The sequence below is a fragment of the Chroicocephalus ridibundus genome, chromosome 23, assembly GCF_963924245.1.
Source record: "Chroicocephalus ridibundus chromosome 23, bChrRid1.1, whole genome shotgun sequence".
Classification (NCBI taxonomy): domain Eukaryota; kingdom Metazoa; phylum Chordata; class Aves; order Charadriiformes; family Laridae; genus Chroicocephalus; species Chroicocephalus ridibundus.
In genome coordinates this window covers 2,202,373-2,228,262 of record NC_086306.1, presented here as the reverse complement: position 1 = coordinate 2,228,262, position 25,890 = coordinate 2,202,373, and the positions used below count along the sequence as shown (strand labels likewise).

The 25,890-nt window shown below is 51.7% G+C and overlaps 2 long non-coding RNA genes across 2 annotated transcripts; both read left to right on the top strand.

Moving 5' to 3' along the window:
* Nucleotides 1-14,366: 14,366 nt before the first annotated feature.
* On the top strand, nt 14,367-17,791 carry LOC134526586 (uncharacterized). Its single transcript, XR_010074003.1, has 3 exons — nt 14,367-14,512; nt 14,627-14,713; nt 17,651-17,791. It is a non-coding gene; the product is annotated as an uncharacterized LOC134526586 (long non-coding RNA).
* Nucleotides 17,792-18,934: 1,143 nt separating this feature from the next.
* Nucleotides 18,935-25,661, top strand: LOC134526587 (uncharacterized). The gene is made up of 3 exons (XR_010074004.1): nt 18,935-19,065; nt 20,916-21,071; nt 25,153-25,661. It is a non-coding gene; the product is annotated as an uncharacterized LOC134526587 (long non-coding RNA).
* The last annotated feature ends 229 nt before the right edge of the window (nt 25,662-25,890 follow it).

Genomic DNA, 25,890 nt, shown 5'->3' with positions numbered 1-25,890 from the left:
AGCTCTGATATAAATAACAGTAAAACTTTTTAAGGTTTAGCAAACTTAAAAATTCGAGCTCGTGAGGGGTTTAGACCTGCCAGGCGATATTGTACGTCTGTTTAACATGATGCCCTTTCTGGAGTTGAGATTTTTCTTTTTTTTATTCTCACTCAGACGCAGAGTTTGGCAGAGAATCCTTTTACATGTTTCACATGAAAGTCTTTGCCTCCTGAAGTCTTCTCAGGTAGAATTGACAAAAGCTCGCATTATCTGCCCCGTTTTTCAATTGCAGCTTTACGGGCTAAGGAGCCACAATGCTACTGGATTATATCTTTAATGCAGATTTTCCACTAAGGTTTTATTTTTAAAGCGTTCATCTTTAGAAGTACGTGGATTTAAAAATAAATAAATCGTGTCTTAGCTCGCAATCCTGCTTCAACTGAAGCCAAAGGAAGCGGCATTAGGCAATAATTTCTATCTCGTTAGCGTGCGTCTCTGCTTGCTCGATGTCTTTTGTCCCTTTCCCTTGGACAATAAGAAGCCATGGGCCTGAACAGAGTCTAGTTGGAGGTTGGTGACGAGTGGTGCTCCCCAGGGGTCAGTACTGGGTCCAGTCCTCTTCGATATATTCATCAATGACCTGGATGAAGGGGCAGAGTGTCCCCTCGGCAGGTTTGCTGGTGACACAGAGCTGGGGGGGGTGGCTGACACCCCAGAGGGCTGTGCCGCCATCCAGAGAGACCTGGACAGGTGGAGAGTTGGGTGGGGAGAAACCTTATGGAATTCAACAAGGGCGAGTGCAGGGTGCTGCCCCTGGGGAGGAATAACCCCCCGCACCAGCACAGGTTGGGGGTGACCTGCTGGAGAGCAGCTCTGTGGAGAGAGACCTGGGAGTCCTGGGGGACAACGGGATGACCACGGGCCAGCGATGGGCCCTGGTGGCCAAGAAGGCCAATGGCATCCTGGGGGGCATCCAGAAGAGCGTGGCCAGCAGGTGGAGGGAGGTCATCCTCCCCCTCTGCTCTGCCCTGCCCTGGGGAGGCCCCATCTGGAGCCCTGGGTCCAGTTCTGGGCTCCCCGGTTCCAGAAGGACGGGGAACAGCTGGAGAGGGGACAGCAAAGGGCCACCAAGAGGATGAGGGGACTGGAACATCTCTCTGATGGGGAAAGGCTGAGGGACTTGGGGCTCTTCGGTCTGGAAAAAAGACGACTGAGGGGGGATCTTATCAACGCTGATCAATACTTCAAGGGGGGGTGTCAGGAGGACGGGGCCAGGCTCTTCTCAGTGGTGCCCGGGGACAGGACAAGGGGTAATGGATACAAACTGGACCATGGGAAGTTCCATCTCAAGACGAGGAGGAGCTTCTTTGCTGTGAGGGTGGCAGAGCCCTGGCCCAGGCTGCCCAGAGAGGTGGGGGAGTCTCCGTCTCTGGAGACATCCCAACCCCGCCTGGAGGCGTCCCTGTGCCACCTGCTCTGGGTGACCCTGCTCTGGCCGGGGGTTGGACGGGGTGATCTCCAGAGGTCCCTTCCCACCCCCGCCAGTCTGTGATCCCCTGCGGTGCTAGTCTTGTGGATGGATCTCTGGAGCCGTGTTTGCTTTGGGATGCACAAACATGGTGCTGACCTATAGAGGTGGGATGCTTTTCCCCTCTCCCCTCTTGGGAATGGCCCTTCTCGAGCTGAAGTAGTAAATTAGGTGTTTGTTTTACAAATAGTGAACGTGGTGTTGAAGCCGAGTGATTAAGGTGGCTCAGTGCATGAATCCAGTTTGGTGTCCGTGTCGTACCGTCTATGATCGTGGCCATCCTAGTGTCCAGCTCGAGTCCCAGCTATCCCTTTGCCAGGGAGGAGGGATTTTCCCCAAGTTCTGCAGAACACCAAAGGCTTCTTGTTTGCCGTCACCGGGTGCCCAGCGGTTGATTTCTTCTCAAATTCAGCTGGTGACAAACGTAACGTCTGGCAAAATAGTTCTCGCCATGGACTGACCTCAGTCAAACCACACCGTTGTCTCTGGCTGGAGCAGCCCCCGAGCCGCGATAAACCTCCCACCGTCACAAACACCTCTTCAGAAGGGTGGTGGAGGCCCCATCCCTGGAGATGTTCAAGGCCAGGCTGGATGAGGCTCTGAGCGACCTGATCTAGTTGTGGATGTCCCTGCTGACTGCAGGGGGGTTGCACTAGATGGCCTTTAGAGGTCCCTTCCAACCCCAACACATCCTGTGATTCTAAATTGGTGGGTTTGGGTTTGCAAGGGGCAGGTGGGCCGTATAAACACAAAAAAACGAGTTTGGCGACGAGCGCTGATCCTCTCGGGTCATTGTCCCGTCTTCCTCTTGCTTCACTGCCGCTGCTGCTGTACGCACAAATTCAAGGCAGCAGTTGTGGTAGATTTAAAGCCGTTGCAGTTCTGATGAGCCCATAGTTTATAGCCCTCACAAAACGATTTTTTTTCCCCCGTTGTTTTAATCGCTAGCACAAAATAATTACATCCTTTTTCTTTTTTTTTCTTTTTTTTCCTCCTGCGAAGCAACAAAATGACAAAGCATCAAAATAAAAATTTGTGTGATCTTCTTCAAAGAGCAAGCAAAATTGGGTTTGCAAAATAAAATAAAGGAATCAATCCCTTTCCGTACACAAAGACGAGGTTTAAGTAATTCTTGAAGCGGGAGATGTTTTAGGATCAGAGAAGTGGCTGTAATCAAAATGCTGGAAGAAAATGGGATTCGTTCAGAAAACTAAGTACCTCATTAAAAATCAATCCCTTTTCTCCTCATTCAGATGGTGTATTGATGATAATACTTTAGCAGATCTCTTTATAGTTACGTTTCCTTGAGGCGGGGTGGGGGGGGAAGCCATCTCTACGTGCAACGTAAAATTCGGCAACTTGACAGAGTTGGGCACCTCCCCCGGCGGTTGCATGGGAAGGTTGGTTATACAAGGAATTTGTCTCGATTGAGGGGGGGGGGAAAGGTTTATTATTCAAATTCCATTTCCTGCTTGCCAGCGTGCGAGCTCTCTCCGTTTGCAAGCGGGCGGCTCCCTGGAGTCTCCGCGCTCATCAATTATTTGTCTTCTTTCACCCAGCAAAGCTCAGCCAGCAGAGGTGCTTCGGAGTTCGTTAGCGATATCGTGGTCCTCCTTTCTCCCTGAAAAAGCCTCTGAGCGTAAGCTCAGTGCGATTCGAGATTCTGGTGTATATCTGCACCTGAGTGAGACGTCACATTGTGCCTCTGAATATCAATAGGAGGGGGGCTGACTCTCTCGTCTCACCATCCCAGCAGTGCTCCATCCTCCTGTACTGGATCCAGGTGCGTTGGTGTATGCGGTGTGGGTGTTTGCTCTGCTCTTCTGCACAGCGGGCACCTTCTTTGATCGCGTTTTTAATCTCAAGAGAGATTATTCTAGAGAATAATCTAGAGAGTGGAGCGGAGAGGAACCCCATGAAGGTCAACAAGGGCGAGTGCAGGGTGCTGCCCCTGGGGAGGAATAACCCCCCGCACCAGGACAGGTTGGGGGTGACCTGCTGGAGAGCAGCTCTGTGGAGAGAGACCTGGGAGTCCTGGGGGACAACGGGGTGACCACGAGCCAGCGATGGGCCCTGGTGGCCAAGAAGGCCAATGGCATCCTGGGGGGCATCCAGAAGAGCGTGGCCAGCAGGTGGAGGGAGGTCATCCTCCCCCTCTGCTCTGCCCTGCCCTGGGGAGGCCCCATCTGGAGCCCTGGGTCCAGTTCTGGGCTCCCCAGTTCCAGAAGGACGGGGAACTGCTGGAGAGGGGACAGTGGAGACTACGGAGATGCTGAGGAGCTGGAGCGTCTCTGTGCTGAGGGAAGGCTGAGAGCCCTGGGGCTCTTCAGCCTGGAGAAGAGCAGGCTGAGAGGGGAGCTCATTGGTATCTAAAGGGCAGGTGGCCAGAGGATGGGGCCAGGCTCTTCTCAGTGGTGCCCGGGGACAGGACAAGGGGTAACGGGCACAAACTTGACCATGGGAAGTTCCATCTCAAGACGAGGAGGAACTTCTTTGCTGTGAGGGTGGCAGAGCCCTGGCACAGGCTGCCCAGAGAGGTGGGGGAGTCTCCGTCTCTGGAGACATCCCAACCCCGCCTGGAGGCGTCCCTGTGCCACCTGCTCTGGGTGACCCTGCTCTGGCAGGGGGTTGGAGGAGATGATCTCCAGAGGGCCCTTCCAGCCCTGACCACTCTGGGATTCCTTTAAGTGTCAGTAAGAATGCAGTTTGGTTGCAGTTCCCTCAGTGGAAACCATTCTGCCGAAGCTGTCTCGCGCTTTTTGGGACGGGCAGCGCTGTCACCGCACCCGCAGCGCGCCCCGCCGCAGGCAATTTCATCTGACTGCATCCTCTGGAGCACGTTTTTGATACCCAGAAAAAAATGCAAATGCGGCAGAGCTCCCCACTGCCCTGCTCAAGAAGCCTTGGCAGGCGCCGATTTTTATAAGACACAGGTGCTAATTACTGGGAAACGGTTTCCTGAGAGATACCAGTCCCCTAAGGGGAAGTGTTGGGGGAGGCATTATTTTCCATCTCATCTATTAAATTTAGAAGCTAGGATGGCTGCCACCTGGGAGACCCCTGTGATTCTTGACTTATGCAGGCACACTGATTTCCACCGCTACCTTCTCTCCGCTCTCCGCCCACTGCATTGTCTCCCTTTATATGTCAGCTGCGTCTTACCAAAACTGTAGACTTTTATTTTATTATTTTATTCTTTAATACCCCGGAGCCCCCGGGAGCCCTGGCCAAGATCAGATTTTTGATATGACGAACTGCACTGAGAAGGACAAAGTCCCCAGGACATGCGAATAGGCAGCCAGGTAGGAAAGAGCAAGAACGAAGACAAGTCTAGTACCTTGAAATAACACCTAATATCTGAAAATAATGGCTGGGGTGTACACAACGTAAGGCTGTGAGCTGCCCGGAGAAGGGACTGCTCCGTGGGTGGGGTGCAGTCGGCAGGTAACAAAAAAGGACACTTCACGGGGAATTTTAGTCTCAGACCTGAGTCATCTCCAGCCTTCTCGATCTTGGTATAAAAAAAAAAAAAAAAAAAAAAAACGATAAAAAAAAAAGAAGTTACTGTCTAGTTCTTCTTCCCAAACGTTGCTCCTCACAAGATACAGAAGTTTTGTAAGGCTCTTGAATTTACTTTATTGCAATGAGTACTTGAAAGAAAGGTAGAGGCTGAAAGGAGACCTTCTCGCTCTCCACAGCTCCCTGACAGGAGGGCGTAGCCAGGGGGGGTCGGTCTCTTCTCCCAAGGAACAGGCGATGGGACAAGAGGAAAAGGCCTCAAGTCGCACCAGGGGAGGTTTAGGATGGATATTGGGGAAAATTTCTTTGCGGAAAGGGTTGTCAAGCATCGGGAGAGGCTGCCCAGGGCAGTGGTGGAGTCGCCATCCCTGGAGGGATTTAAAAGCCGGGCAGACGCGGTGCTGAGGGACGTGGGTTAGTGGGGGTTTGGGCGGTGTTGCGTTGATGGTTGGACTCGATGATCTGAAAGGTCCCTTCCAACCAAAATGGTTCTCTGATTCTAAGCAATGGTGGATAAAACTTTGTGGGGAGAAGTCAATTGATGTGAAGAACCTTATTGTGATGGTCAGGGTCGTGTTTGGTGATGATCCAAGCTGTGTACATCTGCCGCTCAAACACAGCACCCTTGAGACAGGACAGTGCCACTGCAGAGGAGCTGGACCTTGGGGCTGCCATTGAAGGAGCAGCACCCTTTTCAGTGACTCAGTGCTTCAGGGGACAGGCCACCATCGCTGAGCCTCTGTAAAGCTTGCTCCGAGCAAGTGATATTCCTGAGGAACCCTCCTAGGCACCACGACACTGATCATCTGTCTGTCCTGTTGTCTGTCGCCTGTACCTACCCATAAGCTCACCCAGCCCAAGCTGTTTCTGCCCAAGGTGGCCACAGAAGAGACATGTGCTCCATGACACTGTAGACTGTCCAGTTCTGGGCTCCCCGGTTCCAGAAGGACAGGGAACTGCTGGAGAGGGGACAGCAAAGGGCCACCAAGATGACGAGGGGACTGGAACATCTCTCTGATGAAGAAAGGCTGAGGGACTTGAGTCTTTTCAGTCTGCAAAAAACTTGACCATGGGAAGTTCCATCTCAAGACGAGGAGGAACTTCTTTGCTGTGAGGGTGGCAGAGCCCTGGCACAGGCTGCCCAGAGAGGTGGGGGAGTCTCCGTCTCTGGAGACATCCCAACCCCGCCTGGAGGCGTCCCTGTGCCACCTGCTCTGGGTGACCCTGCTCTGGCCGGGGGTTGGACGGGGTGATCTCCAGAGGTCCCTTCCAACCCTACGATTTTGTGATTCTGTAGAGCCCCGATAGACCTCTAACGGCCGGGTGGCGGCTTCGGCTCAGTCTATCACCCTGCCGTTGGTTTCAGTCGGCGTCACGTTGGACACTAAGTCTTTGCGATGTGTTTTACTTCTCACTTCCCAGCTCCCCGCCTTTTTTTTTTTTTTTTTTTTTTTGCTTTTTTGGTTTAATGCAGGCCTTTCCACGTTACTTTAACAAAGTTTTATGTCTTTTAATTTTCTTTTATTACTTTGTAGCCGATTTCCAACTGCTTCACGAGACAAGTCAATGAGACAGAGCTCCTTATAAACCTGCATCCATCAATGCCTTGTTTTACTCTCTTTCATCTCTAACTACTCTCCAATCACTTGGACAACTGATGCTTCTGAGCTTGCAATTAGACCCATGCTTTCTGCTTCTGATGAAGGAAGATTAATTAAATCAGTGCTTTTCAAGACTAGAACAAATGCGGGAACATTTTCGGCAATTTTCTCCTTGCTTTAAACCTGTAGCCTATTAATTTAAGACACCTGGCACAGAACTAACGTTTTGCCCTGATAGAAAACAATAAACTGAGATTTATACACTGGAGCCTTCTGGAAAGACTTCTTTTTCCTTTCCCAAAATGCAAATTACGGAATAAAACGACAGGAGATCAGGGGAAAAGTTTATAACCTTTCATCCGAAGAGTAAGACAGACTTCTACAATGAACCTTCCGTTTTTTAACCACACCTAAAAGAGAGAGAGGATAACAGCGATACACCGGTATCGTTATTTGTCTCACGGAGCATTCAGACTGCTCTATCGTGTGAAATTCCCCGTTGTGCCAGTGCCGTGGGCGTCCATGTGCGCGTTGAAGAGCATATCTCAGAGAGGCTGGAGCCTAAATAAACGAGACGAAATGGGTGCGATTCCTGTTGTGTAGGCAAAGAACCGGAGTCAGGGCAGGATTTTAGATCTAGAGCATGGGAAACCTGGCTAAGAGGCAACAAGTCAGAGGCGAGTGAGCGCTGGTGTGCTGCAGAACAGGATCCTGAGGCTCTCTATACCTTAAATTTTCCTTCACGAGGGTGGTAGGCACCTCGGTCTTGATCCCTCGAGACAGTGGGTGCTGTCTCTTCTCCCGTCCTCTTCGCTAGAGCCTGTTACTCGTCTGCTCCTGCGCTCAGGCTTTGAGGCCAATAAATAAATTTGAGCGCAATTCTGCCCAGGGCGACTTCCCCACCGTGGGCTCCGTTGCGATCGCTACAGGCAACACCAAACCCTCCCCTCTTTAAGTCCTGGAGAGACTTTTCCAGTTCGTTTGCACCTCTGGTGGCAGCGGGTTTTAAGTAACTTTGGGGGATTTTCCAGAGGCCGATTCCCCTCTGCTGGGTCTGAGAGCAGCTCGCGCCTGTTCGTATGTCGTGCTTCTCCAAGACAGGTTTTTCTGGGGAGAAGAGGAGATCAGTTGATCTTTTTTTACAGTCTATTTCTGTGAAGGAACATCAGAGATAACAAAAGACTAATTATTTTCCTACATTGGCAGTTGCTAAGATTGAAGTTCTAGACACCGCAATTACCTTGTGACAGGTATTCTCCATTTTTACTAATTACAGGATATTTAAGACCTTTGTGTTCAGGGTTGGTTGTCCGTGTCCCAACTGCTGATATCATGTGAACTTCTTCGTTTCTGTGGTCACTGCTGGGCATTCGGTGAGGCTCTGCTGTAGCCAAAAAGAAAAGTGCGACTTAAAAAATCCGGATGGGAGTCGTCCTGTCGGATGGAATTCACCCGAGTGGGGTCCAGTAGATTTTCCTGTGCGTTGTTAAGTCGTTTAGATGTGAAAGACCTAAATCCTCCTGTTCTCCTCATGTTTCTGTTGGCTGGTGTTCATGAACCGGCCGGAGCCGGGTGTTCGATGAGACGGTTTTGGCTGTTGGGTTTGGGTGGCAAATTCGAGCAATGCTTTTAGGAGATACGTCTGTCTCTGCGCCTCTGCGTCCATCTGATAACCGTGGCTGGGTGGTTCCTCAGTAGATGTAATTGTATTTTTAATGATCGTACATGCGGAAATATATTCCCGACATCTTCTGTGTAAGTACCAGTGACCGGGCACCTGTACTGAAGAGTACCGCAGGTCATTTTCATTGATTTAAGTATCTTATAAACGACGCAATAAGCCACGTATACTGCACAAACCCTCATGAGACATTCGCTCTCTAGTTCCCAAAAGCTTTCCCATGCCCTTTCAGCACTAGCACTTCGTTATCGATCTCTTGGTTGGTGTGGGTGCAGTTTACGCAGTTCTGTGGAATTTACACCCGTTGCCACCGCCGGTCCCCTCGCTGGTTTGTTGGTATCAGCCAGAGTTGCGTTTCGGGAGCTCGGGAACAGCTTTGGGCGCTGGTTTGCCAGTCTTAAAACGGGCAGAGTCTCTGGTGGCATCTGCTGTCCACCCGTAACCTGCTCGTTGCAAGGGTTGGCTCCAAACACCGCTCTGATGGTGGCCCACGTGCCGTTTTTGCTGGCCCAGCCCGCCTTTGCATGGCAGAAACCTGTGGAAAATAACGTCCTTTCTTTTTGGGAGCGGGCAAGATGTTAAGCGTATTTGTCGACGTCAGGTGTTGCGTTTCCAGAGACACAGACGGCATGCGAATCCCTGCAATTTCAGAGGGTTTGTTGAAGCCTTCCCTACTTGTCCACACTGCAGGAACCGTTTGCAGAAGATTTAGGGCTGCTTTCTTCGCAGAGAAAGCTACAAGAAGAAGGAAAGAAAAAAAAAAAAAAAAAAAAGGCAAGCCAAACGTGTGTCGGTTCCAAGGCAACGTGCTATTTTATTACCGTCAGCAAATTTTCCCCGGGTCTGCGTTCCAGCTCCCCGCCACAGTCGGTGAGATCTGACAGCGCTGAGCACAAAGACAACTGGGTTTTTAAGCTGTGATTTTTTTTTTTTTTTTAATTTATTTATTTGTACCTGTGTTACGAGGCATGGAGAGCGCTGGTGAAATACTACATGCACATACGTCCTTTATCTGGGATGCTTGGAGACGTTCGGGTTCCTCGCAGTGATCTTTGATTAGCTGGAAGCAGAAGAGTTCCCCAGATCTTAGTTAATTGAAACACTCATCAAGTAACTACATTCATAAATGAGTCGTTTATAACAAAGACAGCAAGGAAAGGGAGCTTGGCAGGAGTAACGGCGAGAATTGCTAATACGTACCTGGGCTCCTCCAAGCGCGCAACACGCACGGACACGCATCAGAAATTCCCCGGCGCCGCGAAAATAAGAGCAGTGGTAGCAGATGGATCAACGCAGCTAATAGGATGTGATCCGGTTTTCAGTTTGGTGGCAATCTTGGAAAATTCAGTAGCGTATCAAAAGTCTCTGATAATCGATACCAGTCCGTCGGGCCCAGATGTTGCCACTTGAAGGCACTTGGCTCATGGCGGGAAGACCCTACAGAGCTTGAGTAGGCTGCCCTCCGATTTTAGTCGTTTACACCTCTAAGCATTAAAATATTAATTTCAGCCTTTGATTCTTTGCCTCTTCTGTATCCTTTGTAATCTCTCCAAGGTCAGAAGGTGCCTCTTATTCTGGGTACGTGCGGTGTTTATCATCGGAAGACCTGCGCCATGAAGTCTGCCTTCGCGTTGCTGCAGTCTAAATATAGACATAACGAAGCGTGTCAGGGTTGTAAACCATCGTTAGCTGTAAGCAAAATGTTTTCCAGTCCACAGATGAAAGCGCTTCTCAGTGCAAGGCATTGCTGTTACTGGAAGTTACTTCTTGTTGGGCTTTATTGGATTTTTTTTACAATAATTTTGAATATCTTCTCTGTTTTTCTGTCTAATGTTTCACGTGGTGTACCCAGACACGTAGATAACACACACACTAACTCTTGCCACAGTTTGTGATTTAGAAAATAGTGTAATGTTATTCAGTATTTTCCATAAAAAACCTTCTCTCTGGAGTCTTGCACTGCACCGCCCATGCGAAATGCTGAGGTTTCTTTTAAAATTACATCAATGTTGCAGCTGAAAAAAACCCCACGTGCTAATCAAAGGTCAGGACCAGTTTGTATCTGTGGATCTCAAGAAGTTTGGGAAAGACTTTTCGTGTTGGGGGGGGCTGAGGCATCAGTGGGCAAAATGGTTCGTGTATGATTACTGTATGTGACTACATAATTTGGTTTTCCCTTCTTGGCACCAGAAGCGTTGGCCGTGTTGGTTCCATCCTTGGTGGGCTCCTCTTTTGCTTTCCTATCGAGGGAGCCGCACGCTGTCGGGGCAGCCCCCGGTGTCAGCACAAGCTGGGGATGGAGGGAGGGATGGAGAAGGATTGCGGAGAAGGACTTGGGGGTGTTGGTGGATGAGAAGCTCAACACGACCTGGCAACGTGCGCTGGCAGCTCAGAAACCCCCCGCAGCTTGGGCTGCCTCCCCAGCAGCGTGAGCAGTGGGGCACGGGGAGACCCCCCTGCAGCGCTGCCTCCAGCGCTGGGGCACCAACAGCAGAAGGACACGGAGCGGGGACGGAGGAGGCCCCGGAGATGCTGGGAGGGCTGGAGCCCCTCTGCTGTGGGGACAGGCTGAGAGAGCTGGGGGGGTTCAGCCTGGAGAAGAGAAGGCTCCGGGGAGACATTGGAGCCCCTTCCAGTCCCTAAAGGGGGCCTACAAGCTGGGGAGGGGCTGTTTGCAAGGGCATGGAGCCATAGGCCAAGGGGCAACGGTTTAAACTAGAGCAGGGCAGGTTTAGATGAGCCATTGGGAAGAAGTTCTTTCCACTGAGGGTGGTGAGACACTGGCCCAGGTTGCCCAGAGAGGGGGTGGAGGCCCCATCCCTGGAGACATTCAAGGCCAGGCTGGATGAGGCTCTGAGCGACCTGATCTAGTTGTGGATGTCCCTGCTGACTGCAGGGGGGTTGCACTAGAGAGCCGGGGGGTGGTGTTAGCCCCCTAATTTGGCAGGTTAGACTCAACGCTGGAGTTTAACGACAATTTTAATCTCTCTCACGCTCTGATGCGGAAATATTAAGGCTTTGATCAAGGCTTTTCTGTCTTTCAGCTCTTTCTCAGGCCCGGCGCAGAGCCGATTCTCTCCTAATGAACCAGGGGACCCGAGCGTTTAGGACATCAAAACTAGGCAAATTTCCTTTTTCTTTCATTTTTAAGCCCTCCAGTCCGCGGTTTAAACCTGCCCTTTTTGTGCTTCTTCACGGTTCTTGTTGTGAACGAATAAAGCAATTAGGGATATTGGGTTCGTAAGGCTAATAATAATTAATGCATTGATTGAAAACAAGAAATGATGCAATTGGAGCAGAAGAGAAACCCGAACCCTTTTCTACAGGAGGCTGTTTCCTGGGAGGTTTCCTCCCGTTACAGAAATATTTACTTGCAATCAGAAAAACATTTCTTTCTAGTGGAAGAATAAAAAAATCATTTTCTCCGCTGCCTAATGGGCAGAGGCATATGTTTTTAATAAACATATGGGAGGATATTTTTTCCGCAGTCAGGAGTTAGTATTCAGGAGCTTCGCAATGCTTATAAATCTCCACGCTTTTTTCTTTCTTTTTATTTAATTAAGGCAATTTTCAGTCCGCGTCCTCCGAAGTCCTAGTGGTTTCACTGCATCTTTCCGCAATCGTTCAGGCTGTGTGACTGTTGTCAGCGGCTCGGCTTTAATTAGGATGGGGTTCCCCTGCCCTGCGGAATTTCCCTCTTTCCCCATCGTGGCAGGGTTTTTCATTTGCGATTTTTTTTTCGGACGGGACCTTTGGTGGAGGGAACCCGCTGTGGGCTTTCAAACTCCGTTGTCTTCCCGTGATGTCCTTGCCCCCGCTGTAAGAGCGCCATCGTGAAAAGAGTTACATCCTTGGGATCCCGTTCTCTTCCATGTTGTCGTGGTTTTCCAGAGGGATTTTTTGAGGCTCTGATCCTCGGTCAATGGCTTTATAAACAGCTTTTGCACCAGTTGGCTCAGCATCATAAGGCAATAGGACAGTATTTGCTTTACAAATGCAGAACCAAATGATGGTTTTTGCTGTAAAGACTGAGCAGCCTACCATCTTGTAGCATCTTTCCACCTCCCCGCGTCCCTTCCCCGTCCCCCCGTGTCCCTTCCCCACCTCCCAGCTTCTCTCTTCCATCTCCCCACGTCCCTCCTCCATCTCCCCGCATCTCTCCTCCGTCTCCCAGCTTCCATTCTCCATCTGCCCGTGTCCCTTCTCCATCTCCCAGCTTCCCTTCTCCATCTCTCACTTTTTCTTCTCCATCTCCTTGCGTTCCTTCTCCATCGCCCCGCGTCCCTCCTCCATCTCCCTGCATCCCTTCTCCATCTCCCACCTTCTCTTCTCCATCTCCTCACATCCCTCCTTCCTCTCCCAGCTTCTCTCCTCCGTCTCCCTGTGTCCCTTCCCCATCTCCTGCCATCCCCTCCCTGTCTCCTGCATCCCTTCCTCATCTCCCAGCTTCTCTCCTCCATCTCCCCGTGTCCCTTCCCATGTCCCTCCTCCCATCTCCCCACTTTTATTCCCCATCTCCCAGCTTCTCTTCTCCATCTCCCCACATCCCTCCTCCATCTCCCCGCGTCCCTTCTCCATCTCCCACCTTCTCTCCTCCATCTCCCCGTGTCCCTTCCCCGCCTCCCCGCATCCCTTCCCCACTTCCACACATCCCTCCTCCATCTCCCCGCATCCCTCCTCCATCTCCCCGCGTCCCTCCTCCATCTCCTCACGTCCCTCCTCCATCTCCTCACGTCCCTCCTCCATCTCCCACCTTCTCTTCTCTGTCTCCCCATGTCCCTTCCCCACCTCCCAGTGTCCCTTCCCCACCTCCTCGTGTCCCTCCTCTGTCTCCCAACGTCCCTTCCCCACCTCCCCGCATCCTTTAGCCTCCGATGGACTGAGGTGCCCGTAAGCAGCCTCTGGCCGGGCTGGAGGGAGATGCTGGGATGGGTGGATGGGATCCTGCTCTCCCTTTCCCTCCTCATTCCTTTTTATTCCCAGCACAGCGGCGTTATTAGCAATGAAGTTTTCATACTTTACAGTGAGCCCAGCCAGGTCACGATGTGTTATAAATCTTTGACAAGTCAAGCGCTGCTTCTTGCTGGGTACAGTATATGCTTGGCCCCATTAAGAATAATGGCATGAATAACCATAAGCCATTAATTTTGACGAGATCAGGCCCGTATCACCTTAAAAAGAGCGCACTGGTACCATGGGAGACGTTTGGCTATTTCCGCCGTTCACTCCCTTAATGAATAAAACTCGGAAAGTAGCAGCAATTTGTCTGGCGGACACGCGAGAAACTTCATCCCGGTGGGAGGGGAAACACCGAGAAATTCCTGCCGGTGCTCCGTGGGTTTATTTCCTGCAATAATAAGGAATAAAAAGCCCCGCTTTCTCATTTGAGAGGAATCCACCAAGATGCCCAGGTTTTGGGGGTCTTACTCGATGGAGAGGCAGCCGGAACCCACTGCCCAACACCGAGACGTTAGAAGTATTTCCCTCTTTGGGAAATACTGGGAAATTTCCCTCCTTGGGAATTAATTCCCTCCTTCTCATTCTCTGTTGGCCAGCACCTTGCTTTTACCTGCCTGGGATTTTGGGTGCTTGTAGCTATTTTTTCAGATTTCCCTTTGAAAAAAAAGATCCCTTTTGTATTTTTTTTTCTCCGCGAGAAAAAAAAAAAAAAAAAAAGAGAGAAAGGCCGGGAAGGTTTGTTCCCTTGGCTCTCGAATGCTTGGAGTGAAAAAAAATAAAAAACTAAAAAAAAAAAAGGAAAATGAAAGGTGGAGGGAGGGCAGGAGGAGAGTTGCTGTCAGAGTCCTACATGTCGAGAGCGTTCTTTGTAAGGCCGCGGGTATCGGAGCTGCCGCTGTCGTTTAGAGCACGGCATTGTTTTGTTTAAAAGCAGCATCTTTCCTCATTATTTTAAGCATTCCTGCGGAAGGCTGCTGCGCCTTCGGCCGGCTACGCCGAGTTCCTCGTCAAAGTCAACACCGTTGTGCCGGCACCGAGGGGAAACGATGTGCAATTATGAGCTTTTCTCATCCCCTCTCTTCTCGTTTCCAGTGCTCCTCTGGGATCCGCGGCGGGGAATTAGGAGGGCAGGAATGGCAAAAAAGTATATTCTGTGGGATGGGAACGGAGCCTTTATGCCTGATTTGGAGGGTGATGGATGCCGCTGTAGCGGGCGCGTGGGTGCCTCCGTCTATGACATGGGTAAGGCCGGTGGGATGAGGATGCCTGACCTCGTCCCGCCGGGTCTGGGGCTTTTTGGAGGGAACCTGCTTCTCCCTGCGTGCGTAACTGTGCCCCCTACACCTTCTTTTCCAGAGGGCCGCGTCCCTGGGAAGCTTCCGAACCGTCCCGTCTCGTGGTTGTTCCAAAGGACTCACGAATACGTTGGCCCTTGGTGTAGAGGTAAGCAGGAGGCAGGCGAACCGACCGCCTGCCTTTTCTCTTCTTGTTTTCATTTCTGCACAAGGTAAAGGCAAAAATGCCCAAATATTTGGGGTATGGCTCATGCCTTTTATGTTTTCCCACAAACGGCGTTTCCCGTGGTTCAGGAGCCAGGCTTTAAGGCAAAGGGGAAAGGACGGAAAGGTTTTAACCAACGTAATTATTTCCTAACGAGCCTGTGGTTTCTGGGTTTGGGGATTCGTTTATTCCTGTTATTCTCGCCTGTGGATGGGGCGGTGGGGGTTTTGGCGCGGTGGCCTGCTGCTCGCTTCTTCGGCGCTGCCAGAAACTCGCCGGGGTTCCAGGGATTTTTCCCCTTGGGGTATTTGTCAGGCCCCGAGCAGCCCGTCTCGGATCAGACAGAAGTCGGCGCTTTCCCTCTGGCGTGGCTGCTGTCCAAGCATTTCAATACGGAATTTCCGCTAATTTGCAGAACGGTACCGTTAATTACCTGGAAGATCGACTTAGAGCTACCCCTTCCGTAACGTTCTTAATGCCTGCATTAACGACGCTGCTGCTCATTTGCAATTCTCGGTCGCTCACTGAAGTTAAGGTGATGTAGTCGATGCCGTCTGCTTGCTCTAAACATACCGTACCATGCAGAGCACGGCATACAGTCATGGAATCATTGAACGGTTCAGGTTGGAAGGGACCTTAAAGCCCATCTCGTTCCACCCCCTGCCCTGGGCAGGGACACCTCCCACCAGCCCAGGTTGCTCCAAGCCCCGGCCAACCTGGCCTTGAACCCCTCCAGGGATGGGGCAGCCACAGCTTCTCTGGGCAACCTGGGCCAGGGGCTCACCCCCCTCACAGCAAACAATTTCTTCCCAATATCTCATCTCAATCTCCCCTCTCAGTTTGAAGCCATTCCTCCTCATCCCATGGCTCCCCTCCCTGATCCCAAGTCCCTCCCCAGCTTTCCTGCTCCTGTTCTTAATTTTTCCATTGAACTAACAACTCAGCTTTGATCAGAGCATCCTTAGAGGACAGGAATTATTGTATTCCACCTTGTGCACAACAGATCCCTGATGGCCCAGCACGGGCAGTTGGATGCTCTCCATCGGCCGGGCTTTCTCCTGGCCCCCAGAACTGGGACTGACGACTTACAGAAAGAGTAAATCTTCCTCCTGTCTTACGCTTGGCCACAAAGAATCATAGAATGTGTTGGGTTGGAAGGGACCTTTAAAGGCCATCTAGTCCAACCCCCCTGCCAAGAGCTGCAGCCGGTTTCCTCACCAGAATTTGGAGCCTGAGACAAGCTCCCCCCTCGCTGCCGGAGCCCTGGGAGGAGGGAGCAGCGGCACCCATCCGGCTCCTCTTCGGTGCCCGCAGCAGGCAGCCTGTCACTCGCACCATCTCGGTACTTGCTCGGCATAATTTCCATCAGGTGAAGAGTAAGAAGATGGTTGTGCTTCGTCAGAAGACCGGCTATTCATCATGAGAGCTTCTGACAGCGGGACGCGGTTCGATTTGTTCCCCTAGGGCAGCTGCCAGCACGCTCCTCTCTAGGCAGCAGGAAGAAGAAAGAAAATTCAATTACTTGGTAGTTTCCCATCTACACACTCCTCCTTAAAATGATCGATGTAAAGTTGTGTCCACTGCGGGCGAGGAGCTGATGGTCTGGGATGGGGCAAGAAGTGGGGCGAGAGCTCCGGGTGACAATCCCGGGTGACGTTCAGCATCCAGCCCTGCTCTTCCGAGCTTTGTCAAAGCTGCTGACGGTGGCAAAGGCACCCGGCCGGCGCGGTTTATCACGGTCAACCCAGAGCCGGTTGTTTCAATGCCTCGTTGTCAGGTTGGTTCAAATGTTGTCACTGTTGTCGCTGGTTCAAATGGAAAGGCACAACACGACCGAAGCCAGGCCGTATACAGGTGCCAAAAAAAAAAGAAGAAAAAAAACAGGTGACAACTGACCTGGACTTCTCAATAACCCGAGGGACATCCTTGTCTGTGCTCCAAGTTGAGAAAACCCATCGAAGGTCAGCACGCGGGTCAGGATTTCAGCCAGCTGCCCGAGGAGAATTTCCTCTGGCTTCTCCCTGACAAGAGACAGGGGTACAAAAAAAACGTACAGCGACTTCTCTTCGAGCAATAGCCGTGGAAAATATTGTTCATCAGAGCTATAAAGGTTACCTCGGTAGAGAAATGATGTCTGCAGCTTTTTGGCTTGATATTCCTGCGGGCGATGGGTTTGCGAGGCCGTTGAAGGCAAGGAGGAAGAGCTGGCGATGGGCAAGGGGCGATGCAGGGCATGAATTGAGCCCTGGGGAGGCCCCATCTGGAGCCCTGGGTCCAGTTCTGGGCTCCCCGGTTCCAGAAGGACAGGGAACGGCTGGAGAGGGGACAGCAAAGGGCCACCAAGAGGATGAGGGGACGGGAACATCTCTCTGATGGGGAAAGGCTGAGGGATTTGGGGCTCTCCAGTCTGGAAAAAAGCCAACTGAGGGGGGATCTTATCAACGCTGATCAATACTTCAAGGGGGGTGTCAGGAGGACGGGGCCAGGCTCTTCTCAGTGGTGCCCGGGGACAGGACAAGGGGTAACGGGCACAAACTTGACCGTGGGAAGTTCCATCTCAAGACGGGGAGGAACTTCTTTGCTGTGAGGGTGGCAGAGCCCTGGCCCAGGCTGCCCAGAGAGGTGGGGGAGTCTCCGTCTCTGGAGACATCCCAACCCCGCCTGGAGGCGTCCCTGTGCCACCTGCTCTGGGTGACCCTGCTCTGGCCGGGGGTTGGACGGGGTGATCTCCAGAGGTCCCTTCCCACCCCGGCCGCTCTGGGATTCTGTGATCGTCATTTTTCATCGGTTTTGGGGCTGCGTGGGGTGGATACAGGTTTGTAAAGCCATCCGGCGATGTGTTAAGATATTAAATACCATCGTTGTGCCGCACAAAACCAGCCACGTGCCAGCCTGGGGACGCAGAAAGTGCCGACGCTCCGCGCGAGATGAGCAAAGCGGAAGGATGAAGTGGGGGTGAAGCGACTATCGCAAGTCCTGACGCTCCCGTGTCTTGCTGCTGGCCATCACCAGATGATGAGAAGAAGGTCAGGCCTTGAAATAGTTTACTCTACAATAACCAGGTGACAGGGAGAGTTTCCCAATGCTGCCGGTTTCTCGGTCATTGCTGTAGAAGGCCAGGGAGTCTCGGCTGGGAGCAGATCCCTCTGCGTGCTCAGCCCGTGAATCCTCTTCCGTATTTCTAGGCTCAAAGCTCTGGGATTCGTAAGGGCACCCGATATTCTCTGCCGCTCGCCCGCTTCCACCTCTTCAAATAAATCGGTTCCAGCCCCCAAAAAAATCCAAGTGAGTGCTGGGAAAGGAGACTGGCGAACAACTGACAGAACAAACAAGATTCTTATTTAGTTTGGAGCTTGTTAGGTTACATTTGCATAGCTACAATGTCAGCTTCGTTATTCATGAGCATAAACTGCAGTGACCCCCCACCTCCCCCCCTTGCAAACACCGGCTCCCAGAGTCCCAAGATTAGACGTCTTTCTTGCTGCTTTAAGCAATTTCTCTTTAAAAGGAGCACGGCGGAGTGACAGCCTGATTTTTTATTCATGTGTGGGTCTTTCCCAAGGCATAACGTTTACCACAGTACATCAAAATCCGGCTTGCAGGTCGGGGGGAGAAACAGCAAATGGTGGTTAAGAGGAGTTGAACGGTCACGTCCCTCCCCTGGTCCTGTCCTTTCTCGCCCAACATGGGGCAGGACATCCCCCGTCACACAGCGGCTCCTCTCCCACCGGGTGACACAGGTTTTACCCTGGGTGACATGGAAAAACGTCCCCAGGAGGGCCTGGTGCCCCAGGCAACGCATCCGATATCTACAGCTCCCTGAAAGGAGGGGGTAGCCAGGGGGGGTTGGTCTCTTCTCCCAAGGAACAGGCGATGGGACAAGAGGAAAAGGCCTCGAGTTGTGCCAGGGGAGGTTTAGGATGGATATTGGGGAAAATTCCTTCATGGAAAGGGTTGTCAAGCATTGGAAGAGGCTGCCCAGGGCAGTGGTGGAGTCGCCATCCCTGGAGGGATTTAAAAGCCGGCAGACGCGGTGCTGGGGGACAAGGGGTAGTGGGGGTTTGGGCGGTGTTGGGTTGGTGGTTGGACTTGATGATCTGAAAGGTCCCTTCCAACCGAGGTGATTCTATGATTTGGGTTTTTGTCTCCAAACAGGGGGTCTGGAGAGCCCATCCCATGGCAGACGTTCCTGCTGGGAGAGGGGGAAACGTACGGCCCTTTGGAGGACAGACTGACCGCTCAAAAAGATCCTGTTCACGGGGAGAAACAGGCTGGAGTCGAGAGGATAAAGGCAGGTGGGTGCAGAGATACTCAACGGGGGAAATACCCGGCCAGGCAGCGGTAGGGCAGAACGGGACTGGAGCCCGCAGAATAACCCAACGCCAAAAAAAGTAGCAGAAAAATGAATGCGGAAGGATTTGAAGTAGAACATTGTTTGTAAGACATGGGATTCAGGGCCACCATGTATTTGGAAAGACGTCGGCAGACTGGGGAGCATGGGAGGGACCGGGACGGAGAAGGCAGCGAGGCCACAGCAGAAGGACAGATCACGGCTTGAAATACCTCCACGTGTTGCAAAGCCAACGATCAGACACCGTAGTCACTAAGGCAATGAGGGTCTTGGCTTAATTTGCAATTAGGGGAGCTGCATTCCTACTTTAGGAAGATCCTCCTGGGAAAAGACGCTGAAGCCCTTTCACGGGAGTCTCGGACAAACATCTCTGGAGGCTGGGCCAGGGCAGGAGGAGCAGCAAAACCATCTCGGGGTCCATAAACACCAGGAGGAATGAGGGTCAGAACAGCTCCCTCTATCAGCACGTGGATTAGGCAATTAAAAAGATATTTTTGAAGGAGCCTCGCGTTGTTTTGGGACGGCGTTAGCGCTTTTAGCAGCAGGAGCCAGGGGGGGATCAGACGCCGTCCTGGGAAGCGCTCACAATCGCGCAGCCGTTTGCTCTCGGTGTGAGGCACTCTCCCGCTCTCTTACCCGCAGAAAAAAAATGTAATCAACACAAATGGTACTAGGGGAAAACAATTAAACATCTCAAAAATGCTGGAGATTGCATTTAGGGCGCGACAGGCACAAAAGAGAGATGCTGAAAAGGGAGCGTTTCCCGTTGGCAAAAGCGGGACCGTGGTAGGACGCGAATTGCTGGGTATCGACCTTTCTTTGCCATTTGGCAGTGAATAGAGGCAGGAATGCGCCAGCCCTGCTTCTCCCTGCGCCGTCACCCCTCTGTGCCCCTTCGCAACTCGCAGAGGAGGGACCGAGGGGGTGAAATGCGGCGGCAGAGCCTTGGCACTGTCCTCGTGCCCGCCTTGTGCCCGGGTCTCATTGACGGCTACTTCCCTCCCTGAGAAACCGCACAGCGAAAGCAAATTTAAACTGAAAAACAGTAGAGGCTTAAGGGGAGTTATTTCTTGCGGGACTGGCTCAGATTTGCTCTGAATTTGGGCCGGTCGCAGCCACTCCGAGCTCCCCTGTGTAGGGGGTAAAACACTGTCACACGGGGGTGGAGGGAAACCGCGGCGTCTGTGGTGCCTGATGGCCAAGTTATCGACCTGAATCATAAAATGGTTTGGGTGGGAAGAGACCTTAAAGCCCACCCAGTGCCACCCCCTGCCCTGGGCAGGGACACCTCCCACCAGCCCAGGTTGCTCCAAGCCCCGGCCAACCTGGCCTTGAACCCCTCCAGGGATGGGGCATCGTCCTGGTTTCGGCTGGGAAAGGGTTAATTTTCTTCCTGGTGATGGCTGGGACAGGAATGTCAATGGTACCTGTTGGGGTCAGTTGTTGCCAAGTGGTGGGCATCACAGAGGGGATACAAAAAACGGGAGTTCTCCAAGTCTTTACATGTGTTTTATAGCTGCTAAAATGGAGGATTTGGAATCACAGAATGGTTCGAGTTGGAAGGGACCTTAAAGCCCACCCAGTGCCACCCCCTGCCCTGGGCAGGGACACCTCCCACCAGCCCAGGTTGCTCCAAGCCCCGGCCAACCTGGCCTTGAACCCCTCCAGGGATGGGGCATCGTCCTGGTTTCAGCTGGGAGAGGGTTAATTTTGCTTCTGGTGATGGCTGGGACAGGAATGGCAGGAATGCTTGTTGGGTTCAGTTGTTACTAAGCGATGTTTACACTTTTGAAGGACTTTTTCCAGCTTCCCGTAGAAGCCCAGAGAGAAGGATGGAATGGCCAGTGGAATAGCCCGTACCACAGACGTGATGTCTCGGTGGAGAAATGGGGGTTGGCCGGGGGCAGGAATCGGTGATCGCTGCTCGGGACGGTGCCAGTTCACCTGGCGGTGAGTGACCTGTGTCATTATTATTAATATTTTTGCATTTCTATTAAACTGTCTTTATCTCAACCCACAGGGTGGGGGGTTTCCTTCTTTTTTTCTGTCCTTTTTTTTCCCTCCCTCTTCTCCCCATCCTTCTGGGAGGGGGGTTAAACCACGACAGGCAACCACAGCTTCTCTGGGCAACTTGGGCCGAGGTCTCACCACCCTCCCAGGGAAGAATTTCTTCCTCAGATCTAATGAAAACTTCTCTTTTATTATCATATTAATCAAAGGGAATATATTCCGGAGATACGGGCGGTCACTTGTTATGAACAGAAACTTGCCTTAAAGCCTCTTTCTTTCTGCTCCAGCAGAAGGAATTCCAGGCTGGACCTGTCGCCTTGGCCAGGGCTGACCCACCGCTTCCCTTCCCTCTCGCCTGGTCCGTACGTGCCATCTGGTGGCAAACCGGAGGAAAGAAAACACGATTAAAATGACCTTAGTCAAGACAAAACTCTATTAAAAAACACTTTTTTAGAGATTTAGGTGAGATGTGAGGAAGGAATTGTTTGCTGTGAGGGGGGTGAGCCCCTGGCCCAGGTTGCCCAGAGAAGCTGTGGCTGCCCCATCCCTGGAGGGGTTCAAGGCCAGGTTGGCCGGGGCTTGGAGCAATCTGGGCTGGTGGGAGGTGTCCCTGCCCAGGGCAGGGGGTGGCACTGGGTGGGCTTTAAGGTCCCTTCCAACCCAAACCCATTTTATAATTCTGTAAAGGGAAGGGGCTGGACGAGTGGTCATCACAAATTTGGGGGCTTCCAGGAGAACGGGCTCTGCCCAGCAGCAATCCTTCGCAGCCCTGGTTCCATCCTCCATCACGGGCGTTGGATCATTACGACTCTGATTGCTGGGAAAGATTTTTCCAGGGAGTAGTAATTTGTCTCTATAAAGATACTCTTGAGTTCTTGTTCTAAGAGTGGAAGACTAAGACAACCTGCAAGGCCTAGATTCTAAAGCTGCCCCTTTTTCTTTGCTTTCAATTGCCAGTTTTTCCTTGGGCTTTTCCTCCTTTTCTCTGGGCTTTTCCCCCTTTTCCCTGGGCTTTTACCCGGGCTTTTCCCCCTTAACTTCATATTTTTCCCCTTTGCCATCCCCTCAGTGGATAAATGAACTCAAGAGAAAGAGGAGAAACAATCAAAACTGGAAATCAAAGCCAACGGCCAGAAAAGGCCCTTATATTTTCTGTCTCTGAATAATTTATTTTGCTTTCCGATACAGGAAGAAAACAGGGAAATGGGTAGGGGGGGACTTGGGGTGTTTCTCTGTAAAATACGTTTATCAAATGTTAATTATAATGCCGTAATATTTAAGCTCAGAACGATGCAGGGGGTGTTTCAGCGCCCAGCGAAAGCTGGTTGCCAGCACCCAAGCGCCTTTCTGAAAAACACGGCGACACAAAAGAGAGAGAGAGAAAAACGCAATATATTCTTATCCACTGGGAAATGACCGGGACTACAAGGAGAAGGGACGTGCTGAGACGAAGATGTCACCAGGCTGCGCTTCGCCCCCCCCGTGATGGCAGAGCGCAAGGCCGCGCGTCGCTTATTCCTTATTTATAGGTATTAAATAAGACTCGGCTAGAACATAGCTCTTGTGCTGACCCTCTGCAGATGGGTGAATTGCACCCTAAAGCAAATCGAGGAAACTCGTGTTATTCATCAGCCGCTGTTAAGGGGGCGATGGCGGGCTGAGACGTTGCCCGTCTTGACTGAAGAGCAGCCGCTGGCCTGGGTGACTTCTCTTTGCGTAATTATACTGGAAATTCCATCCCACTGAATCTATTTACATTTCTAAATAAGAAAAAAAAAATACGTATATACATGTAAGGCCTTTTTTCCCAAAGCTTTCCATGCCGGATTCTGTGATTTTCATGTAGTCAGGAGTAGGGTTGGTTGCGAAACAACGGAAAAAAAGAAAGTTACGATTCGCGTTTGTCTCGTTTGGCAGCAGAAGGGAACCGGGCGCTTCTCCTGGGGTTTTTTAGGATGTTGAGATGGGATGAAACAGGCTCCTGCCCTCCCCAGGGGGGATTCGGCCTTTGTGGGCTTGATCCTAGTCCTGTAAATCCTTGGGAAGGAGAAGGTGGAGTCTCCTGGGTGGCATTTCCAAGGAGCACCTTGGGATGTGTGGGTGCGAGGGGAGCAGCTCCCAGTACGTGACGCTGAAAAGAGACAGATCCTTGGGGAGACCTTCCAAGACCTCCCAAATGCTTGGGGAGACCTTCCAAGACCGGCTTGGCTTGGCTCTATAATTTATTGATGACTTCAAGCACTAAAACAGTAACGAGGATCCAGAGAAAGTCTTCTGATAATAAAAACAGCACTCAGGAGAAACCATTAGATCAGAGAAATGGCCTTAAAAACTTGGGTATGAATACAAAAACTTAAGAATATGGATAAAAATGTATAGTCTATTATTTTGGAGCAACATGGTCTAGTGGGAGGTGTCCCTGCCCAGGGCAGGGGGGTTGGAACAAGGTGATCTTGAAGGTCCCTTCCAACCCAAACCATTCTGTGACAGCGCTGGCACCACCGCAGCTGGGTTTAAACTTGACCCTGGATAAATTTCCTAATGGAAAGTAGGAAAAGCCGTCAGCGCAGACAAGTGCGTGGGGAAGCGAGGGTCGGTCTCGCGAGGCCCTTTCTAGAGCAGTCTCCCGATTTTAACTTGATACCTCAACTTTTTTCTAGGTGTCATCTTCTCTTTTAATTAAATGCAGAGCGTTACCCTGCAGCACAGTCGCCCTGCAGTCCGAGCCCCGCTGTCACCGGAGGCGGACGCTTGGCAGCGGCGTTCGCTGAAAGGACAGGAGGCAACAAATTGAAATCTTGAGATACAGGGACTCCATTTACACACGAGAGAAAGGTTTGGGTTTTTTTTAAAAAAAAAAAAAAAGCAAGCTATCAGACACCGCAAGGGGATGTCCAGGGCGGTTGCGGTGTCTCTAGAGAAGTTGAGGTGTCTCTGTCCTTGGCAATACTCAAAACCCAACAGGACACTGAGGGGTTGGACTGGGGTTGAACTGTTTCACGATTTAGCAGCAAAACCTCCCATCGGGGAGGTAACGAAGATGACCCGAGGGCTGGAGCCCCTCTGCTGTGAGGACAGGCTGAGAGAGCTGGGGGGGTTCAGCCTGGAGAAGAGAAGGCTCCGGGGAGACCTTGGAGCCCCTTCCAGTCCCTGAAGGGGTCTACAGGAAAGCTGGGGAGGGGCTGTTGGCAAGGGCACGTAGCCATAGGATGAGGGGCAATGGTTTAAACTAGAGCAGGGCAGGTTTAGATGAGCCATTGGGAAGAAGTTCTTTCCACGGAGGGTGGTGAGACACTGGCCCAGGTTGCCCAGAGAGGGGGTGGAGGCCCCATCCCTGGAGACATTCAAGGCCAGGCTGGATGAGGCTCTGAGGGACCTGATCTAGTTGTGGATGTCCCTGCTGACTGCAGGGGGGTTGCACTAGATGGCCTTTGGAGGTCCCTTCCAACCCAACACATCCTGTGATTCCATGATCTCCGCATCCCCCTTCCCGGTTCTCCTTTAAGGCCCAGAGCGAGCGGCAGCAGAGGGCCATCGCCTGCATCAGCGTCTGCAGCTGCGAAACGCAGTTCTCTGCAGCCCTCTAGTGCTTATTAAATTCGTAGAAAAAGCCAAGTTTGCAGCAGCCACGGGGGAAAAAAGGGGCCAGGAGAGCTGAGGGCAGCGGTGGGTGCAGAGCCCAGCCCCACCGAGGAAGGTGCAGGAGGAGGTTTGGGCTGGGGGCTCTCCCGGCCTCTCCCCAAGCAGGCAGGGACGCTGCCGGTTCTGCGTTACTGTCTCCAGCAAAACACTTTTCGGTGCCTCCTTTCACCGCTGCCAGAATCCCAATTGTCGTCCTGCCCCTTGTCCCCGCGGCTGAGAGGACGCGCATCTCCTGGCGAGGTGGAGCGTCTTCCCCAGCAGCTCACCCTACCGTCGGTATTTCAGGTAGTTATTTTCCTGGGGAAGACAAGGTAACTATTTAAACATTGCTCTCCCTTGCAACACTAATTTGTGATAGAGGGCTTTTATTTGCTAACAGGACAGAGCCACCAGCTGGTATTTACCTGAAGAGCGTTGATGTTTACACGGGCTCCCGATCCGCAGGCACCGTTCCCACCAGAGAAGCTGCACGAGTCTACGGAAAGAGCTCGTTGCCCACCCCGAGGGTAGGTTGGTTTTGCCGTGCCAACATCTGGTGTGGATATGAATTAATAACTCCATCCCTCGGAGCGGCACTGGGGAGATTCATTCTAAGTCGTCCCCCCCCACCACCAATGGATGTCCCCTCTCCGGCTCCCTTTTTCCACGCCTTCAACCTTCCTTTCTGCGAGCGCACGCTGTAGTTCCCCGCGTCCTACAAAACCCCATTGCCGGGAGGCCCCATAAGGGAACGGATCAGGAAAAAAGTAGAAGTTCCGAGTCCCTTTCCTGACAGCTTTTGCCCATTCCTGTTAGGATCACGCTGTATCACCTCGGTGACAAAAACCACACCTGGAGCCAAGCTGGGCGACTTTTTCTGCATCTCTCTCACTTCTGTCCAAAACACTCCTCCCGTTTTCATTAAAAATCAAGCCCTTTTGCCAAATAACAGCTACCCAAAAAAAAAAAAAAAAATAAAAGTTAATTAAATGAAGTAGAGTTGCTTTCCGGGAGCGCTCTGATAAAATCCTGAAAAGCTTCTTTACGATGGGATTTCTCCCACAAATCTCCCCTTCAACAAAAGAAGTCGTCTGCGTGTAAAATACTTTGAACGATTCATTCTCTGGAGCTCCAGAGA